Raw genomic sequence first — 14,430 nt, forward strand, 5'->3', positions numbered from 1 at the left:
TATACACAAAAAATATACTTTGGTTTGGAAATAGTTAAACGTATAGTATATCAAAATATAATTTTGTTACTAAAATAATAGATTTGGTAATATATCACAAATATACTTTGGTTTTGAAAGATAACATATCAACTATGCTTTGGTTTTGAGAATAGCATATCAACTATGCTTTGGTTTTGATAATAACATATCAACTATGTTTTGGTTTTGAAAATAACATATCAAGTATGTTTTGGTTTCGAAAATAACATATCAACTATGTTTTGGTTTTGAAAATAACGTATCAACTCTGTTTTGATTTTGAAAATAGCATATCAACTATGCTTTGGTAAATAACAAAGTACTATATTAAAACATATGTTGGATTTTGTACATAGTATATCAAAAATATACTTTGGATAATATCACATTTGTGAGCACATCAAACTGTACCTTGGTAGTATATCAAAATATACAAGAAAACGTGATTTAGTATTCATTCAAACCTAAGTGTATCAAACTACACCTTGGAGACTATAGAAATACCACAAAGGCAATTTCTATTTGGTTAAACTTTGGTTTCTGACATTCCATACAACAGGAATGGGATGTCTAGTCCTACAGCGCTATATCATACTACCAATCGGCTTGGTGAATGCATAAAGAAAGTACAATCCAACAATTAGTTTTAAAATCTTTGAAAATTTGTGTTTAAACCATAGATAATTGTTCAATTTGTCAAAAGATAAGTACTAACATGTATAATCATATAGTCGAAATCAAGAAAATAACGAACAAGCACATATGTTTCACCCCAAAACATTTGAAAGCAGAAAAAGAGGGGACTATGTACTCACTTGAGATTGCAAGTATCCTTGATTAAGTGTCCTAATGAAGCTCGGGAAATCAAGGAATCAAGTGGCACCTAGTATGGAATCACTAATTAAACAATCGGCTCCTAAGTCGGAAGATTGGGTAGAATGAGGTCTCGTAGACTAAATGAGCATTGGAACTCATGTGATATGGTTTAATGAAGTCTACATTCTAAAACGAAACCTATCCTAAGTGCTTACGACCCGTTACGACCCATTAAGGTAGCTTACGCTACTTTAACGCGTCGTTCGCGCAAACGCGCGTTCGAGACGTCTAACTAGTCCTATGACAAGTATTATATGCCTAAACATGTCTAATTTTGTTGCATAATCAGTTAAGTAAAAAAAGTTTAAGTTGCATATGCTTAAAATCCAATTATGCATGAAAAGGGCATTTTGGTCATTTACCTAAGGCATATAAACTACCTATCATACAACTACTTAAACTATGTGACCATAAGGTATAACCTCGGAAGGTTATTCCCTATAAAACTATGGTCATTAAAGATGCTTGGTCGGATCCTAATGATCGACCAAACGGGTCGAGTTCGAAAGTCTAAGCGGTGGTTTAGACCGCTTGACTTACGACTCTAAACAAGCACTAAACTAAAAGTGACGAGCTAAACATGTTAAAACATGCTTAACTAAGTTAGAAAACAGGTTTTGATACCCAAGAGTAGTTTGGTTGCAAAATACGCATAAATGCACATTTTGACCGAAACTACGACTCGTCACTACGCCTAGTCAACGTGGTAATCAGTAGGTATAGTCACAAGGGACTATAACCATCGTGATTACGCTCACGTTGCAAAGTTCAAACGAACTTTGTGTTGACCAAAGACTAGTCAAAGCAGAAAGTCAAACACTGTTTGACTTTCACGCTTGAAAAGCGATAAAAGAACGAAAGAAGCTTACAAAGGGTCCAAGATAGGGAGAACTTGATCTATAACACTCAGGTATGAAGCAAAGGCTTCAACTTAGAGCATTAAAATGATCAAGGGTGTAGAAAATGGAATGGGGGCATGGGTATATATAGTTTTCGGTAAACCGTTAGGATCGTTTCTTGCTAAAGAGGGATCAATCTTGGCCATCCATGTGGGTTAATGGTATTCAAATACTATGGGACATGATAAAGCATCAAAATTCAGCATATGGTATCCCAAAACAAGTGTTAAAACCATCAAAAACAAGCTCCAAGTCCAGATTCAATGTTTCTGACCTGGGCTGCTATCGCGCCCCGCGTAGGAATAGGCTCAGGCTTACGCGGCCCGCCTGACATCTTTGGCAGATTGACAGTTTTGGTCCCTGCAGCCCAGAAACTTGTATTTTGATGCATTTTTGACACGTTTAAGCCCCGTTAACCTCATTTCTGTGACAACCCTCACCAAACCAGGTATCCGTACGAATTAATTAATATTTAATTACTGCTCAATTACTGTTTGCTTACAGTGGTAAATAAACTTCTACATGATTTCTGAAATATATTTAACCATGCCTCATACTCTATTTGCTGTTACTCTATTATTTACATACAGAACTTTAGTGACAACCTTGATGCATAAAAGCACAGTAGCACAATGAACGGATAACCCATTTAACACGTTGATATAGCCAGCACCAGGCGGACACTGCCACTAAGGCCTGTATGAGCCAGAGATAGTTTACTACACCCGTAGAGAGTGTAGGGAAGTGAGGATTGTAGAACTGCGTCACTAGGTGATAATTACAGTGACCGAATGTGCCTAAAACGTACTTTAAGTACAAAATTCAGCACTTTAAATAAAAAGTCAGCATTAAACTAATTAATAAAGTGCCAAAACATGAGGAAAATATTACTAGACACTTTCCAAAGTGTCGGGAATAAATTGTGTCACTAAAATATATAATAACGACACTCTAAAGCTTTGTTAAGCACGTTAACGGATCACAATCCAACCGAACAACCGGACTTTATCCGGAACAAAAAAATATTGCCATCAACATTATTTTTCCTTGTTTAAGCCTGTTAGGGTCCCCGAATACCCTAACACCCGTTACAACTTACTACATGCTAGTAACTAAGTTAACCTCCTAATTAACTAACTATTGTCTAACCACTTAGTTGGAAACCAACCATAAGACCCCACCCCCCCCCCCAACGAAATCGGCTCCCCAAGGGGGCACCCCACTAATACTTTTGATTATAATAATCTTGTTTACCCCATATCTTGAAGACACATTATCTAGAGGGTAATTAGAAGATGGGATTATAAATGTAACCATAAGTTCATAACATCACATAACCCACACTTAGAAAAATTCACTCTCCCCTCTCTCCCTCTCTTTGAGTTCGGCCGAAACCCCCAAGCACCACCACTACCATTTTTCGATTTCATTCAAGCCATTCCAAGCATCTACAAGGGCTAAGGAGCGCGTATAAGGAACCTCGGTGCACTCGGATTGCGAAGGACCTCACTACATTGCCTTTATCCACTCGATTTTTGACTAGTTTCTTCCCTAGCCTCGAGCTAGTAGTAAGTGACTCTAAACGACTTCTTGATCTATTCTAAAGTGGTTAAAATGAACTTTGTCGGTTAAAAATCATGAACATACAAGATTACATGCTAAAAGTTTACTAAAATGATAAACATGTTGGATAAAAACAATAGAGTTGTGTAAAACTTGTAAGACTTGTTTTATTGTGATCATTTAGTGCTGATCTATGCTAGTAGTAGCTCGGATCGTCATCTAACCCGGCTAAGTCATGTCCATGAAACATGACCTAGAATATGTTAGATATGAAAGAGGTTAAATGATGAACACTACTACATATCAAGCATGAACTTGTGTAAAGACAATCTTTCTTATGAAATAGACTTGTAAACTAGTAGATCTACGGACCTACAAGTGGTATTTTCAAAGGACCAAGCGTCAAAAGAAATCATATTTTCTAAACCGGGTTTTACATGAACAAGAGTGATTTTTGTAAACACACAAGTGTGTAGACACTTGTGTAACACAAAGTTTTGACAAAAGAACTATTTTTGTAAATGTTGACAAGAAGTTGTGGAAATATATTTTCTTTAAAAATGAGACTCTCAAGAAACCGAGTTGATTTATACAAAGATTCACTAAAAGTAATGGAAAGTTACTACATATTTTAGATAAACCACAAGTTCATGTATTTTTGCGATTTATATCTATTTTGACTAGTTTGATGGTTGAATATTGTTTATTGTTGATTGAGAAAATTGTTGTTTGGAATTATAAAAGAAAATGATACGCTTGAAAGCGTGGCCACCTCCAGTTACAGGGGAAATTCTGGCAAAATTTTTCCAAAAACCCAACACTTGGAAATATTTTCATCACAAGTGTTATAAATATATTTCTAACTTGTTTTCAAAAAAGTAAATTTCGCCACGATTTTATTTACAACATTTCTAAGTGTCGGAGGTGGGATTTTCACAAAATAAAACTTGATAAATGTATATTTGATATATATATATATATATTTCATAATATCACTTGTGAGATTTTTATGATTATTTTGTGAAGTATACAAATATTATTCTTAGGGTAAAAAATAATATTACCGAATATTAACGATTCCAAAATAATACGAACGCCTTCACAATAAATAATAAGTTACAATGGTATTATTAATACCACCCGCTCTTTAAACGTAACTTTTGCATTTTCGGAAAAATACTAGTGAACACATATTTTGACAAAGGTATTATTTGGGGAAAAATATTTATATTTTTGAGAAAGGATTAAAATATATTTTAAGTGAGACTTAATAACATATTTCGAAGTTATACGAGCGCACATGTATTAAAGCCCCCATCCTTGGGAAGGAAAATATTTACGAAATATTTGCTAAGTGTAATTACGAAATAGTTGTCTAATATTTGCCAATGACATTAAACCTTAAGCTAAGGCACGGCCGTCCGTCTAATAGAGCTTAGTACGTGTAGGTCGTTGCACATCAGGTTGACCAGGAGATTTCTTGTTAGAGACGCACCACTGTGAGTTCATGTCCCCCTTTTCTCTTAACTGTTTTCAGTTTTCTAAACTGCGGGGGTGAAATACATGTTACTATGATTACAAGTACTTTTTACATGGTATGGTTAGCGTAAGGAGGGTTATTATTTAGATCATGTGAGTGGGTGGACGCAACTTGAGGCCATTAATCCTCATTGTAGGACCGAGGGACAGTAGCGATAGATCTATCTGGGTGTAGCGAGCCCAGCCCCAGGCCCAGCGTAACGGACCTCGGGGTAACTTTGTACCCATCGCAAAATATGCTAGGTTTGAGTCTTCCTACAGCACTTCAGACATATCAATGGCCTTGCAAACCATTGGTGATCTCTTTTTCCTTATTTGCTACATACCAGGATTTTTATACTTACAAAGGTTTTACTTACTCTCTACACATGAACTTGCTCAACAATTTTTGTTGATTTTTCCAACTTACATGTATTTCAGGTAATTAAGGATCTGGCATGGTATGCTACGTTTTTCACGCTGCATAAGATAAATAAGGTCATCCAAGTTTAGGGGTCGTGGCTCTTGCCTGGACGAGCCACGGTTCTTAAACTACGTCCGCTTTATGTTTGTGGTTATAAATTCTGAACAATGTTTTTATGTTATTAGGTTGTAATCTCCGTTGCATGTGTCAGCACTTTAAAAAATGTTGTGGTACTTTTATTTTGAAACTTAAATCAATGGATGATCTGCATGGTTTTACTTTCATATAGCTTTGTTGTGATTAAGCTATGGTATTAAGAAGTCACACCAAATTAACCCACGCTTCCGTAAAGCCAGGGTGTGACAGCTTGGTATCAGAGCTCTGATCATAGCGAACTAGGATTCCTTCTCGAGTCTAGACTATGATCACTAGGGCTCTCACGAAAACATTTTTTTTTACTGCATACCACTTAAGTCCAGATCCAAAACGTTTTTACAAACAAATGTTGAGCACATGTTATCTAATAGTTATAGGCTCAGTCTGGGAGGCTGAGGCTCGGTCTGGGAGACCGAGGTAGTTGTCTAGTGGGACTAGAAAGAGCAGTCTGGGAGGCTGGGAGGCTAGTGGAACTAGGAAGAGCAGTCTGGGATGCTGGGAGGCTAGTGGGACTAGGAAGAGCAGTCTGGGAGGCTGGGAGGCTAGTGGGACTAGGAAGATCAGTCTAGGAGGCTGGGAGGCTAGTGGGACTAGGAAGATCAGTCTGGGAGGCTGGGAGGCTAGTGGGACTAGGAGAACTATTTGATTGCGTATTGGTGACTAATATGTTTATTTGACTATATGATTGATTATTTGTGCATATATATGTTACAGACGCTAAGCCTTTATCCGGCACAGGAGGGTCGGACACCACTGACCCTATGCCCATAGTACCAGACGATATAGACTCATTAGAGCACGAGGTGTATACCACAGATACCACCAGCACGTAAGATGATGATTTCCAGCCATTTACGCTGCCTCATGTTGATGCCCCTCACATTGCTGATATTCCTGCTGATCCTGTTATTGCCCCTTTTCCTGACCCTGTGCCTGTACAGTTCGATCATGCGCCTTTTGCGACCCATGTTGATCCTCGATACGCGCACACCCGAAATGGGTGGACAGACGATGACAATGGTTACCCACCTTTCGAGTTTCCTGTGACACTCTCTTGTGGCTCCTGTTTCAGCCCCTGTTTCAGTTCCTATGAATGCACCCTTGTTCCCACACTCACCACTGATGCTCACCACGCCGTTACATGACCCGGAGCCTGCACTTGAGCCAGCTACTACACCATTTGGTTCAGCTTGATGTTGCGCCTACTGAACCTACACCTTTACGTGGTCACGATCCTGTTTCTTTTAGTCTGCCAGACGTTGCACCCCTTATATCTACCTGCATCGGGCAATCCCCTCATTTGTGGAGAGGTTCGTTTTCCCTTGTGAAGATCGACGCCCGTTGCGCCATCGTGCCTATCATTTTCTGTCAGGACATACCCGCGCCTCGGAGAGATGCTCCAGGTTGGCACCCACATAATAATCCTTTTATTATAGCAGCCTTTTCTACAGGCCGCACCGCTTGCTACATTCACCTCTACAACGCTCGATAAGCCGATTTGATGGTCCCTATAAACGCACTATGCTAACTATAAATCCTTACCATTCCTCGCATTATGAAAAACACACACAGGATAAGTTGCTCCTGTAACATCAACTGCAGTTGAGGATATGAGTCGCGGAACGTTGAAGCTTGAGCTAACACCACAAAGGGCAACTTCAAATACAAAACATTACATAACCAAAGACATGAGTTAAGTGTCTACATCACAAGACAGCATATTGTCTGAAAACTTTAAGTAAAACACCACGTCCTCCACTAGCATGCCTTGATCCGCCACGTACATCAGGATCCCTTTTATGCTCTTGACCTCTGATATTTCACCGTCCCCAGGATATTTGATGATCGTTCCTTTTACCATTAAGCGGCAAATCAGTTGACTACTTCGAGGAATATACAAGCTCGCGGGGGAATTCAAGCATGTCGACAGTTTACTTTTCTTTCCTCCCCCACCTTAGTCACCAGAAATGTTGGTGTCTGGATAACGCAGATTGCGTTACGATTGGGTAGAGACCCCAAGATTGTGGAGATTTGTGAAGACTACGTCTGACTACGTAATTTAGATATGTGGATATACTTGTTGGGCAAGGGTAGGGAGACCCGGTGACCCTGATAATGTGATGCATTTTGTAAAACAATGAAATTGTGGCCGGTAAACGATGGGAACCAATTGTCATTAAGCACGCAACCAACGAAAACTCAGTCACTATGTCCTTGTTAAATGCGATCAGTAACGCTTGTGTGCGTACTAAAATTTTGTTATATACTACGTGCTTACTTGCTATACTCTCATTAAACGAAACCCTCAAATTACGTACGGATGCTATGATTTTGATGCAATGTGCTTACCCGTTTAATGAAAACCTAATCATAAGACGTGTTACCAATATAACGGGAATGTGCTATGACTGAGAAACACGTGTTTGTTTGTTATACTTTCGGTAAACATGATTCCAATTACTTGCTTGTAGAATTGCGTGATGTGTAATATGATGATTTAAATACGTGCGATACATGTGGTTCCAAACGACTATTTACGTTCCCTTAGTAGAAGAGACCTAACTAACATGAACTTCTTCCTAGAAGATGTTGCATCAAGAGATCACCCGACTGACCGAGGCAGAATGGTTAGCGCACGCCTCACAAGTCAGAGCTCGACACGAGGTTCTTCGCTACAAACATGGCGAAGGTGCCTCGGGGAGAAACCAACCTAACGGTTGTACCTACCAGCATTTTCTAGAATGCAAACCCCTGAATTTCGGTGGCACGAGAGGTGCCATAGCTTTTGTAAAATGGGCTGAGAATGTGGACGCCGTTGTGCGAACGAGTGGTTGCACGCCAGAGCAGCAAGTCCCATACATCTCCGGATTGCTACAAGATGGAGCTCTGTTATGGTGGGACCGTAAGGTTCGAGAATTGGGCAAGGCTGTAGCATATGCGATGTCATGGAGCGAGCTGAAAGAAATAATGCGTAAGGAGTATTGTTCTCAGATTGATATCCAAAGGCTGGAATTAGAATTCTGGGAACTACAGAAGGAAGGTCCAAATGTGGTGGAGCACGTGCGAAGGCTTTACGATTTGTCGCGAGTCGTTCCGTACCTGGTGGAACCCGAGTTGAAGAGAATGGAGCAATCCATTTGGGAGCTGACACCTCAAGCCTTGAGCTTGATGATGGTATCAACGCCACCATCACCCATGATTGCCCATGTGATAGGACTGGAGCTCACTAAGGAAGCACTTAGATTGGTGAAACTTTCAATCCCGGACGAGAAGAAGGAAACACCAGTGGAGACATCTGAGAAGAACAAAAGGAAGCTCAGTAAATTCCAAGGAGGTGATCAGGCAAATAACAAGAATAAGGCCAAAAAGGGAAAGATGTACTTGGGTAATCTACCTAAGTGCGAAGTATGCCAGCGCCATCATAACGGGCAATGCGGTAATAGGAAGTGTGACAACTGTGGTAAAAGGGGACACAACAGGGAAACGTGTTGGCAGGAGACGAAAAGAGGAAAGGAAGAAAAGGAAGGTTATAACTGCGGTGGTATGGGGCACCTTGGGAAGGATTGCCCAAGGGAGATTAACCAAGACCATGAAGGAACATCCAACACCGGAGCTAGTGAAGCATGCCAGGATCCAGATATGGTCGCTGGTACGTTCTTTATCAACCCAAAATTTTGCATCCACGTTATTTGATAACAGTGCCGACCATAGCCTCGCATCTCATGAATTTAGGAATCTACTTAGTTTAGTAGAGAGTAAGTTAGACGACCCACTCTTAATGAGGCTGGTTAATAAACGACCTCGACGTAGTAACTAGGATGAACCCGCGGTCGAGCAACTAAGCGGAGAATTGTTATCCGCATCCCGGAGTCGAACGACGAAGCAATCATGACTCATGAGGCAAGATACGCCTCTACAAACTACAAATTGCTTGAAGGCATGGAGGATGTTGCGTAAAGAATATGTTGTTTCTTGGCCCATGTCGGGGATAGGAGGAGCCGAAGAACTAAGCACGAAGATCTTCTTATTACAAGGAAATGCCCTAAGGTCTTCCCCGAGGATTTGCCAGAATGTTCTCTCCCACGGCTAATCCTGTTCACATCAGATAAATTCCCGGCGTCGCACCTGCAGTCAATACCCCTCAACGACTTACATCTTCGGGAATGAAAGGATTGACAGTGAAGTTTCAGAAGTTAATGGAGAAGGAAGATAACAGGCCAAAAATCCCCTGTTGGGTAACCCCATATCTGATCGCCAAAAAGAGGGATGATGATTTTCAAGTAAACGTCAGCTACCAGGAGCCGAACGAGCTAACCCACCAAAGTCAGTGACTCTTGCTAGAAATTAGCGGACCTCTTACACAACTGACTATGATGACCCAACTACTACTACACGACTGATCGACGATCGAACATCGTTAGCGGAGAAATTCAGGGAATATACCAGGATGAAATTGTGGGACAATGATTGTGCTTAGACATAAACAAAATGCTGCTTCCTACACAATGTATAAACCAGATCCACACGAGATGCAGAATCCAGAGAAAACTAGAAGACATACATCTAGGAACCATATCTGTCAACTCAATGAAACATCATTAACTTGACCAACTTGTCATTGCAGTTAACGAAATCGAAAGTACTTAAATTTTCTTCCGTTGAAGTCTTCACTTTCACTTCTAACGAGTAGATATTTGCATTTCTACTCCCCTCAAGTAGTTGCATCACGTTGTTTTCCTTCGCTGAGAGCGAACACACGCTCGCTTCGTATACTTGGTCACTTCTCTCTTTTGGTAGATTCGCATCGCTTCATCACTTGAAAACTTATGTATAACCCATGCACCGTTTGCTACGCATGCGGTTTCATTTCGAATAAACGCTCCATTAAAGTTCAGATATTACGTTGCCAAAGCTAATTACTAGTTTGTGATTCAAATAAACTACATTTTTGTCATTGATGACTCTGTTGTTATCAAGTCAACATACTTTCATGAAACCACTTTCTTTCAAGTTACGTGTTTACTATCATGCCAAGATTTCCTTGTTGATATGTACGTTTATTGTTGGGTTACGTTGAAACTAAGTTCAACTGCTTGAACTTATCCAGTTCACATGTTTGATTTGAGACACCATATGATGTATTGAGAGCATCATATTCTAATACTTTGGCACAGATTCTTTTGTTTCGAGTCGTAGTAGACTTATTTGGTCTATGACTCCACTAAATCGTTGATAGATTTCGATACCTTACAGTGATACTTTCACAGAATTGAAGCTTGCGCTTATCTGACTACTCACTTCGTACACGGATTTAATTGATTATTTGACAACTTGCCCTAAATCCGTTTTCTTTATCACAATTAAATCACTCTCAACACACTTACGTGCTGAGTCAAAGGTACATAAATTCATTTCATATCATGGTGTACCTCCTAACGATTCTTTCGTTATCAATCAAACGCCTTGCAGTACTTAGTTTCATCTTCCGGCTTGTTTCGGACACCTTCATCTGGTCTCAAACTCGGTAAATTTGTTCAGTCACCGCTATTATGGAATCATGTCGTTGCGATACCTTGTGGTGTCATCACAAACTTGCAGCTTGTGCTAATCATGGTCAACCGTTTCACGCAAAAATACATAAACTTTTGTTGACTTGTCATTTAAACGTTCCTGATGCAACTACAAATCAAAGCAAGGATACACCAGATTCGTTTGTATTCACTCAGCGTATTCTCGCATTTCAAAATGTTCAACACGCTGAACCTTACCACTCGTCTACTCAGGAGTTGACAGATCATTTTACTATTTCATTTGAGTTGATGATTTTTGAATTTATATAGAGGGTGCTATGTTTCGTGAAAACTCTCTTGGATACTGCGATCAATCGTTTGAGGATCTTATTAGTTGAAACTCCTCTCCTGTGGACCCCCTGCTAGCTGGAATACATTAGGCTATACGTCAAGTACGTTTTGTACTTCTGACATCAACGGCTATGAGCACCCACCTTCTTAACCCTAGGGTACGGGTTGTTAAATATTCTTGGACCCACCAAGTGTGAGTAAGGTTTGATTCGGTTTGATGATTATCTACCTCGATGTTATTTATATATATACATGGGTGACGTGACCATAAGGAGTTAAGGTAGTACAAATTTCGGGGACGAAATTTCTTTAACGGGGGGAGAATGTGACAACCCTCACCAAACCAGGTATCCGTACGAATTAATTAATATTTAATTACTGCTCAATTACTGTGTTTGCTTACAGTGGTAAATAAACTTCTACATGATTTCTGAAATATATATAACCATGCCTCTTACTCTATTTGCTGTTACTCTATTATTTACATACAGAACTTTAGTGACAACCTTGATGCACCAAAGCAAAGTAGCACAATGAACGGATAACCCATTTAACACGCTGATATAGCCAGCACCAGACGGACACCGCCTCTAAGGCCTGTATGAGCCAGAGATAGTTTACTACACCCGTAGAGAGTGTAGGGAAGTGAGGATTGTCGAACTGCGTCACTAGGTGATAATTATAGTGACCGGATGTGCCTAAAACGTACTTTAAGTACAAAATTCAGCACTTTAAATAAAAATTCAGCATTAATCTAATTAATAAAGTGCCAAAACATGAGGAAAATATTACTAGACACTTTCCAAAGTGTCGGGAATAAATTGTGTCACTAAAATATATAATAACGACACTCTAAAGCTTTGTTAAGCACGTTAACGGATCACAATCCAACCGAACAACCGGACTTTATCCGGAACATAAAAATATTGCCATCAATATTATTTTTCCTTGTTTAAGCCTGTTAGGGTCCCCGAATACCCTAACACCCGTTACAACTTACTACATGCTAGTAACTAAGTTAACCTCCTAATTAACTAACTATTGTCTAACCACTTATTTGGAAACCAACCATAAGACCCCCCCCCCAACGAAATCGGCTCCCCAAGGGGGCACCCCACTAATACTTTTGATCATAATAATCTTGCTTGCCCCATATCTTGAAGACACATTATCTAGAGGGTAATTAGAAGATAGGATTATAAATGTAACCATAAGTTCATAACATCACATAACCCACACTTAGAAAAATTCACTCTCCCCTCTCTCCCTCTCTTTGAGTTCGGCCGAAACCCCCAAGCACCACCACTACCATTTTTCGATTTCATTCAAGCCATTCCAAGCATCTACAAGGGTTAAGGAGCGCGTATAAGGAACCTCGGTGCACTCGGATTGCGTAGGATCTCACTACATTGCCTTTATCCACTCGATTTCCGACTAGTTTCTTCCCTAGCCTCGAGCTAGTAGTAAGTGACTCTAAACGCCTTCTTGATCTATTCTAAAGTGGTTAAAATGAACTTTGTCGGTTAAAAATCATGAACATACAAGATTACATGCTAAAAGTTTACTAAAATGATAAACATGTTGGATAAAAACAATAGAGTTGTGCAAAACTTGTAAGACTTGTTTTATTGTGATTATTTAGTGCTAATCTATGCTAGTAGTAGCTCGGATCGTCATCTAACCCGGCTAAGTCATGTCCATGAAACATGACCTAGAATATGTTAGATATGAAAGAGGTTAAATGATGAACACTACTACATATCAAGCATGAACTTGTGTAAAGACAATCTTTCTTATGAAATAGACTTGTAAACTAGTAGATCTACGGACCTACAAGTGGTATTTTCAAAGGACCAAGCGTCAAAAGAAATCATATTTTCTAAACCGGGTTTTACATGAACAAGAGTGATTTTTGTAAACACACAAGTGTGTAGACACTTGTGTAACACAAAGTTTTGACAAAAGAACTATTTTTGTAAATGTTGACAAGAAGTTGTGGAAATATATTTTCTTTAAAAACGAGACTCTCAAGAAACCGAGTTGATTTATACAAAGATTCACTAAAAGTAATGGAAAGTTACTACATATTTTAGATAAACCACAAGTTCATGTATTTTTGTTTATTGCTTGAAAGCGTGGCCATGTGACAACTCGTACTTTAGACTTATCTTGTGTAACGTTACGTGCCTATGTGATACTTCTATCTAATGAATGTTATGTTATTATGTGCATCATGTGTGTTTGTATGTTATGTGAATGTTACACGAGCCCAAACCGCACACCATAACCGATCGCACAAGGCTCAACCGGTCACACAAGCTCATTTGGGCCACACCTTGAAATCGGACATCATAGGGCAGCCGAGTTGGGCTCGGCCCACTCCCCACTCGCAAACACAAAACCAAATGTAGGGGTTTGATTTTCATTGTTTTGCAAAAACACATTAACACACACAAAACCCTAGCTCTCCTTTCTCTCTCTCTCACACGAACCGAAGGCAGCCAAGAGTTTCCCCTTCACCGAAGATCATTGTGCTCGGATCAATCCCATCCTCTTTTCAATCGGTTAGTGATTATATGATTGATGATATTATGATATGTGTGTTATTATGATCTTGTATGATAAACTAGGGTTCTTGATAGCATATTGATTATGATGATAATTGTTTTGTGCTTTGTTAATCGGCTGTGATATAAATCGGTTAGATTTAGATGTCAATCCACTGTTTGTTTGAAGGATTGGTATTGTTAACTTATTATTGTGCTAGTGATTTGGGTTATGATGGAGTAATCGGTTATTTGTTCATATGAATCATTAGATTGTTGTTCATGCCTTGATTAGAGTTCATATGGATTATGTGTTAAGAGCTATGTTTGATCGATAAATCCTAAAACCAGAAACTGTTTACATGTTAATTGACTTGGTATAAGTTTGGAAACCACGAAACTGATTGCATGAAACATGGAAATCTGTTACAATTTGATAGCCACACGGTTGCGAGTCGAGACCCTGTAATCGTTGCGACTCGAGACCACACACTTCCGGCACAAACCGCACAAGTCGAGACCGAGGTTGCGAGTCCCGTTGCGACTCGAAACCGGACCATGACGAG

The sequence above is a fragment of the Helianthus annuus genome, chromosome 8, assembly GCF_002127325.2.
Source record: "Helianthus annuus cultivar XRQ/B chromosome 8, HanXRQr2.0-SUNRISE, whole genome shotgun sequence".
Taxonomy (NCBI): Eukaryota; Viridiplantae; Streptophyta; class Magnoliopsida; order Asterales; family Asteraceae; genus Helianthus; species Helianthus annuus.